This window comes from Thamnophis elegans, chromosome 2 (assembly GCF_009769535.1).
Source record: "Thamnophis elegans isolate rThaEle1 chromosome 2, rThaEle1.pri, whole genome shotgun sequence".
Classification (NCBI taxonomy): Eukaryota; Metazoa; Chordata; class Lepidosauria; order Squamata; family Colubridae; genus Thamnophis; species Thamnophis elegans.
Window position 1 is genome coordinate 59,043,395 of NC_045542.1, and position 9,041 is coordinate 59,052,435.

Consider the following 9,041-nt stretch of genomic DNA (forward strand, 5'->3'; position numbering starts at 1 on the left):
TGAAGACAGATCTTTAATGATCAGGTTCTTCCCAGCTGACACTTTTGTAATGCCTATACCTCAGCCTTTTAATTTTAATGGAAACTGCATTATACTATATGTATCCTGCATCTAATGCAGTCATTGTTTCTTTGGTTTAAAAAAAAATCCTCCTTTTTCCTTAGCAAAAGATATGAAGAGAAAACAGTTTCCTTGTGGATGATAACATTGAGAGGTTTTTGTCAAGAGCCAGTCTCTAAAAATAGAGAAACCATAAACCATAGAAACCAAAAATTTGATTGTAGTTGGCATACATCACAGAATAAGTTAAATATGTATCCTACTGACCAATATAGTCTTTGGCTTCTAAATTTCAATTCTATTTCTCTGCTTCTCTATCTTTTGTTTATTCTAGTTGTTGTTGCAGAAATCCTAACCCTTATTGTTTGATAGGAAGAATTGCATGCTTAAGTTGTACTGGCAATGCAGAAGACTATTGTTATTTTGAGTTTAGTGACATATTTTTATTTCTCCTTCATATTAAGAAAAGTCTAGAAGTTTAGAGCTCATTCTTAACTCTCCTGCATGGTTTTTTGCTTTTGCTTGCTGAATAAAGGAGGGATGGGGATCTTTACATAGCTGCAAAACTGTGAAATTTTAGACTTTCCGTTCCCATCCCAGAATCATGTAGTGCCTAGTCAAGATCAGGTTTTACAATCTTATCCATACCAGGGTTATTAAATCATGGTGACTTTTTATTATAAACATCATGGGGTTGTTGTTGTTTGTTGAAGGTTTCTGCACAAAACGTAGCATTGGCACCTTGGGAACTAGATACCCAGGGTGGGGTGGGTTGTAGGTATCTCTGCTGTTGTCATTAAGGAGCTTCTCATAAGAGATGTTGATATCATCTTGCTTGGTATGTTTGATTTTTATGTCATGCTTTTAAATCTGTTTGCTACAGTTAAATAATAATGCTTAACATCTCTTTATTCACTGGTGTGCTCATCTGTGGATCCAAAAGAACCAGTTGCCTGGATACCCGATCACCGCCTTGAGTCTTGGTAAAACATAGGCCTACAATTAGGATCAAGCTCTTTGTTTATGTGAAACAAAGCATCTTTAAAGCCAGGGCTACAAACTCAGCTAGAAATTTTTTTTGGAAAAAAAAACTATTTTGAAGTAAAGAAACAAAACACAACACAATTTCCGCTATGTTTTTGAAGACTCGGTCAAAAGTGAAAGGTCATTATAAATCAATGTGACTACTAGCCAAATATGAACAAAGATATTCCATTATTGTTTTTTTTTTAATTGCCACTCTTCATCTTTTGTGAGAATAAACGGGTTTGCAGACTCTTGTCACATGCTTAGAAGAGCAGGAACTGCTCAAAATGCTTAACAGATGTCAAGACGAAACACTAATAAAAGATCAGATCTTACAATCTGAGTAAAATCTCTACAAAAGGCATCTTGCGTGGCATTAATAAGGAAGAGTCAAAACTGTCTGTTCAGCTCAGTACCCAGAAAACAAACCCATTGAATCCCTCAAGAGCGAGTGTAAATAGCCTCTTACCTCCTGATGAAGAGAGTAGGTGGAATTCAGGCTCAGCACTGGCCAATGCTGCAAAACAAAAGGTCAATCTCTTCTTACTGATGGTTTGGCTTTGTTTATTAAGCCATTCAGCTACAAGCCACTGATTAGAGCTGAATGAATAGATTTGAGATCCCTCCGATCCAAGTAAATCCTCTCACTTTAACAACAGGGCATAAGAATCAACCAGTATGAATGGAATGTATGGGTGCTTCACCCATTCAGACCTTGCCGCCGCTGCCCAGCACTTACCTACTACTATCTTAAGAAGGACAAGGCAGGTTTGGTCCTTGAAACACTTTTATACTGTTGGATGAACATAAGAGCTACTCCATGCCCACCCCATCGCCATTCTTCACTGGAGGCATTTTTGGCTAACCTTTTCCAGTAAAGCATTGTTTGGCAAACTTGACTAAAGACATAATTGTCATTTGACATAGCTGGATATAATTAGAAATATTTGATGTCTCTCATACTGAGTAAATGCCCTATAAATAATGTCACTGAGGATCTAAAGAAGAGAATCTGGACTATTCAAGAAAGCCAGAGCATGGAATAAGGGCCTCTTAAGTTCCATCACTTAATGGCATCCTAAACACAGGTTTTAGTCCAATATCAACATTTAGGTCATCTGGCAACAGAAATAGGGTTCTTTGTTGGGAAGTACTCATGAGAAAATATTTGCAAAATGAATCTCAAGTCTCAAAAATGATTTTTTTTAAATGATAAATCTTCTATTATTATTATAGGTATTTCTGGAATTTCTCTTCTAATACCTTGGCAAAGTAAGTGTTCCATCTTAAGACTGATTTATATGACCATTGGATTCAGAAGCAATTTATAGTCATTTTATATGTATGTGTAATGCAGCAGAAGATAACTTTTTGTCTGCATGAAGCTCATCGCCATGTTAAAAACGCACACTTAAAATATATTGTTCTGTATCTCTTTTAATATATTAAAATATAAACATTTGGGGTTCTTCTGTAATATTAAATTTACTATTTTACTAAAGGTTATAAGAAACACATATTTTAAAAGTGTATACATACATAATAAGATATCATATGTACAGAAGAAGTTGGATGCTAAACCACAACTATGCATCTACCATTAAGAAATATTTATGTGGGACTGTGTTGGCACACACTTATTGTGGAGTCCTTGGCGCTCTCTGAGCTTGGCTGTATTCTTGCATATATTTCATTACCTAACTAGATAACAACTAGGTAACATATAGTGCTGGAAAGGAATGGAGTTTCCTCTCTCTTTATATATAGTGCTTTGCCCTATGGTGGTGAGAGAGTCCTTTTCTTCTAGGTAGTTCCTTGATTATTGTTTATTGTTTGAGTCTTTGTCTGAGTTGATAGTTCCTTCATTGTTCACTGCTTGATTATTATAGGCTGGTATTAATCCTGGTGTTAATCTCTCCTTATATTGCTGTTGATTGCTGGTGAGGAGGTATGTTGATCCTTTGGTTTTCTTTTTAGTTTTTCTATTGCCTCTAACACTGCCATACATCAAAAATATTTCAGAAATAAATAACAGCTTATTACAACCACATGATATCGTAGCACACAAACCATTTAAAGTTCTGGAAAAATGATAGTAAACCAAAAGCTCCAGTAGCCCCAGAAGAAAAAACAGAAGTTATCTATAATATACAGTGTAAGAATTGCTACATCCACTATTACACACAGACAGGCAGAAGTCTAACAGAACATTTCCATGAACTCAAAGTATCAGTCCAAAACATCATGGTGAAAGCTCCTTAATTTCACAACACATAGATGGATTTAAGCATAGTTTCAACTGGGAAATTGTGAGCATCTTAGATAAAACTAAATTGAAAAGTGCTAGAGAATTCCTGGAAACCTGACACTCCAACAAATCAGCCATCAACAGGCACATAGAGATAAACAACATTTACATACTATTCAAAAGAGACAATATAATAATACACTGTACAGATAGCTCTGTACTTGATTATGACTTCTATATTTTAAAACATTATGTAATGTGGAGAATTTAAGAGAAGAGTCACAAGAATGATCAAGGTGCTCAGATATTGGCTTAACTTTATAAATTAAAAAGTTGTCTGGTGTTCTGTGTTATTTCATGATCACATCTACTTTTGTCTTGTAAGTAATATCCAAGTAATACATCTGTAACAGAGAGGGACAGTGCATAATAGTAACACCTGAGCACCAGACTCAAGCCCAGTTTGGTATGTTCTGAAAGATACAAATGTGGATAATTGAACTGAATATAGTCAATGGTAAAGGGGTCAGAATTTCCAAGTGTTTTTCATTTTTGGTGGGTATCATTTTTGTTTTTTAACCAGGTAAAATCTGTTTTATACATACTGTTTTTAGATGTCTCTCCAACTACAAAAGAGCAAGGGAATAAAGAAGAATCTGGTCACGAAAATAAAACAATTAAAATTCATATCAGACTTAAAAAACAAGACATTTATTACATGCATACATAAATAGATTCTTATTGAAATACCTGTGATATTATCTGAGAGGCTAGCTGCATGATTTGGATTCAATTAATACTCTAGCATCAATTCAGAGAGTAGCTACAGATGGATGCCATTTTCAGGAGTCTTTGAGAAGTTCTAAGAATCATTGTGGAGACATGGAAAATTCTTAGCAACTCAAAACATTAAAACCCATTTGAATTACTGAAGCCAACATTTTAGAAGTCTCCATCCAGGAACAGAAGGAAGAGGTCTCTGTTGGGATTTCTCAGATGAGACTTCTATTATATAATCATTCCACTTTATTTACGGAATTACAAGGATCCAAATAGTATTCCATTTGTAACTTGGGCTTTCTTGTCAATTCCTTCTTTTTTCTACCACCCAAAAATGGTTTAAATGTGGACTACTAGACTAAGTATTGTTTTCAAAACATATGTCAAAGTAAAACGTTCTCAGACCATTAGCCATCCTTTTTCTTCTTTTTGAAAAGACTTATGTTACTCTCAAAAACAGGGAGGTGTTTTTTAAAATTTATTACACCATCTTCATAGTATCCCCTTGCCTATTAAGGTAAATTGTTTGTTGTAAACAGAAGCCCAGCCTGAAGTCTATGCAGAGGTGAGATGAACTGGGAAGATGTGTTCATAATGAGATGTGGAAGGCAAGATGAGAAATTTAAGAGAACAAGTTAATTAATTAATTAATTGAACCATTTTGATCTGATGTTTGGAATCAGATATGACAAATACAACTAATAAATGTCATTGTTTCTCTATCATTTCTAGTCCTTTCCAGGTATTTTTAGCCATCATAAGATGAAGAAGAGCAAGATGTCAAGTTATGAAGGTCAACAGCTGAAAGCGTATCACTTTCTAATAACCGATAAAAGGGAAGATCTTTGTGTTTATGTTAGTGTATGATTTGAAAATATTTCCCAGGCATTTCAGACTTTGGCTGAATCCACCACTTTCCTGCTCTTTAGTGAATGAATCCAACTTTTTTAGACTTCTGTCACAACTTAGAAAAAAAGATTGTACTGTTTTAAGTCTCATCTTAATTTGAATGAGTGGATTCTTTAAAGCAGCAGCATTTATAAGCTGATATAGAACCTAGAAAAAAGGCCAGATTCTTTTAATGAATAGAAGATCCGTGCTTGGAACATGTGAAAAATGCATCTTCCAATCATTTTCAAAACATCTGAAATGATTGTCTAGTGATATGATTATATTGGTTTCTCCCATTCCAATTTTCTTTGGCAGACTTCCCAAGAGGAAAATATATTAAGGTTTAAGGAAGTAACACATAAATAGTTCTCTTATTTCCAGAAGCTCTATACTGATGGAATTTAACTTAACCCCCTTTGGAAAATTTATGTTAGATTTACAACCTGTAAGGAAGTGTAACCATTGGAGTATATATCAATAGGTTGGTTGGACACAAACTTTGTAATTTTATTTTGTAAAAGTAATACTCCTTTTTTTTCAAATTGAATTAAAAGAAAAAAACTTTACAGTATCTCGGTACTCAACAGCTTTGAAACTTTCCAAATTGATTTGTTCCAGGTGGCACGATTAGTACCAAAAATGACAAGAAGCAATTTTTTTCCCATAAAAAATTATGTACTGAATCACAAGAAACAAGTTCTAACTTGTGCATTGAGTACCAAACAATGAGTACCAGGCCAAAAGTTTTGCATCAAAATACATTGAGTAACAAATTCCAGAACAGGTTAGAATTTTGAGCTCTTTTTAGCATCTCTAAAAGAATGCTTCCTTTTCAGAAATGAATTGCAAATTGTCTATAGAAGAAGGCTGGAACTGTAAGAAACCATGATCTAAGACATTCTGTTGAAGTTTTCCCCCTTCCAAATATCTCTTTCCTATAGGCATTCCCAGTTCTGGGTACAAAAATCCAGACAGTTATTAGGAGGGATTAGCAAAGGGTTAAGCCAGTGGTGGGTTTCTGCTGGGTTGCACTGGCTCAAGAGAACTGGTTGGTGAAATTTACCGATCCAGTGAGAGGAGGTTCGACCGGTGGATCCGGAAGTAACTTCCGGAATGCTTGCCCTGGCTGTCCTGTCGCAGCTCGCTCACTCCCCTGCCCGTCTGCACTAAACTAGCCCAGCCTGCCACTCACTGATTGGCTAGAGTCCAGCCAATCAGTGAGTGGGCTGGGGATGACCCGTTTAAAAGTGTGGCGCTTGTTCCCAAGCAGCTGTCACATTGTGCTTGCTGATCGGTCCTCCCTTCACTTCGATTCACCTTCCAGCAGCTTGCTGCTTCCCTTAGGTAAGCAACTAAGTGTGAGGGGCGGCGGCGGGAGGCTAGCTTATGCCAGGTCATGGCTTTTGTGAGGAAAGGCCTTCCAGGTCTTGCCTTGTGATAGCTGCGAGCTGGCATTCACCATATGGCCGAAAGCGGGGGTGCGGGCTAGCTTTCTCGAGGGAATGCCTTCAGGCCTTGCCTCGTGAAAGCCATTAGCTGGCATATGCTGCATGGCTGAAAGCGGGTGGATGGCGGCAGCGGCAGTGGCAGGCTAGCTTTTGTGGCCGAAAGTGGGTGGGCAGCAGGCTAGAGTACGCCGCATGGCCAAAAGCGGGTGGGTGGCAGTGGCCAAAAGCCGCAAGCTGGCATATGCCATGCAACCGAAAGCCCCCCACCCCCCTCTCCAGCCTCGCCTGGCTGGCTACGCCTGCCAGGTGGCATGCCTAGCTAACCAACAACCCTTGTCCCTCCACTCTGGTAAGTTTACCTGTCATTCTGCCTCGTTGCCTGCTGCTCCCAGCTGCACACTGGCATATGGCACGTGGCAAAAAGCGGGTGGACAGCGGTGGCAGGCTAGCTTTCCTGAAGGCCTTCCCACACGAAAGCCATGAGCTGGCATATGCCGCGTGGCCGAAAGCGGGTGGGCAGCGGCGGCGGCCTAGCTTTTGCGAGGGAAAGCCAATTGGTGAATTATGCTGGCTTCATTTCCAACAAGTTTCAGCTGCAGGTGGAAAAAGCAAGTGCCATGTATTTTCCTTAACATAACATGCAGGAAAGCAAGGATGAATATGTTTAGGAGAATATCTGGATATGTTTCAAATTTCTCAAACGACCTGTCCAAAGTGTGGAGATGTTCTACATATTTGTCCTTTAACTATGCTTTTCCAAATACAGAAGGTGCATGGGGTGAAGAAAGAGAGAGAGAGAGAGATATCTTCCTCCCCCACTTCATCCCACATTCCTCCTCAATGCCTGTGATCTGTCATCAGGCTAGCCATCATAGAGGTGAGGAGTTGACGGTGTAATAGGTGGGAGTGATCAATATTGAGAGAGCTCCACCTTCACGACCTACTGAGGAAGAATGGATGCAGGTTTTGAGTCTGGCTAGTCTAAAGAAAAGAAGAATTAGGGGTGACAGGATAGCAGTATTCCAGTATTTGAGGGGCTGCCACAAAGAGGGGGTCAAATTATTCTCCAAAGCATTACAGGACAGGACAAGAAATAATGGTTAGAAACTAATCAAAGAGATAAGCAACCTCGAATTAAGGAGAAACTTGTTAACAGTGAGGACAATTAACCCGTGGAACAGCTTTGCCTTCAGAAGTTGTGGGTGCTTCATCACTGGAAGTTTTTAAGAAGAGACTGGACAGTCACTTGTCTGAGTTGGTATAGGGTCTCCTGCTTGAGGAGGGGGCTGGACTAGAAGACCTCCAAGGATCTGATCTATTCTATTCTATTCTGTTCTGCAAGACATGAACTATTCCCTCTGTAAACAAGATCCCTGCCTTTCCTAGTTGGTGGAAGCTTCCAGAGAAATGACAGGAGCTATGGTCAGAACCAGGGGTGAGTTTCTGCCATTTCAATGCGTGTGCGTGCACAGTTGCCTGTAAATAGGTCTGTGCATGCGCACAACGTTAAAAATGTCAAAAAAATGCCGCAATGACTGGGGTTCAGGGGCATGGTGAGCCTGCCGTCCCTACCAGTTCGGCAACCCAGTCACAATTTCCACTACCAGTTCACCTGAACCGATGCAAACTGGTAGCAACCCACCTCTGGTTGGGAGAGGGAGAGTGTAGTGCTTCTAACCTTGAAAAAGGCAGCATGTGTCCCCTACCAAAGATATTGCTGTAATCTGGATAATTTGGAGAACTATTATGCAATCTCCAGCTTCATTATAAGATCATTGAGAAAGTGGTAGGACTGTGGAAGTGAAAGACTTCAAAGGAAACAAAAAAGTCCTTCCTCTTTTAAGACAAGTTTATGGCCATACCACCAAAACCCATTGATCACTCTCATGGATGGTCTTTGGGTTTTTTTTTTTTTTTTGGTATTTATTGTACATTTATAGGCCGCCCTTTTCCCTGATGGGAGTGTAACCCTCCTGGTCATCCTTGTCCTCAAGTGCCTTTGTTACCATCAACCATGGTACCTTCCTGAGCCATTTCCAAAGTTGAGAACAGAAGCCACAATGTAACAGTGGTTCTCCTCCTTTTGAAGCCAGTTTAATTCAGTGTTAGCGGAAGGGGAAAATTTGAGCCCTAAGCCCTGTTGCAGGATGATGGAGGGTTTGTACAGCATCTGCTGCTATTTAACATCAGGGAGCTGATCCATTGACATGGAATCAGGAATCATTAGCATGCTGAACATTACAAGCACTCTGAGCTAGAATATGCAAGTATTCCTTGTTTAGCAGCTGCCTCAGGTACAAATACAATGGTAAATAAGCAGTAGTAAAAGTGTTTAAAATATATACATTTCTGACCAATGCATGCACTTTCTCCTCCTGACAACAATGTACAACAAAGTGAAAGTAATGCTGGCATTGTTGCATGAGATAATTTTATCTTAATGAGATCACAGAAATTAGCTATTCTTTCTTACTTTTACTGAGATAATTAGAACTGCAGAAAAAACAATTGCTACCAGTCTGTCTTTCACAGAAGACCTGTATACTGCATGAGACAGAAAGAGGGTTGTGAAAATATCTACAGACTCC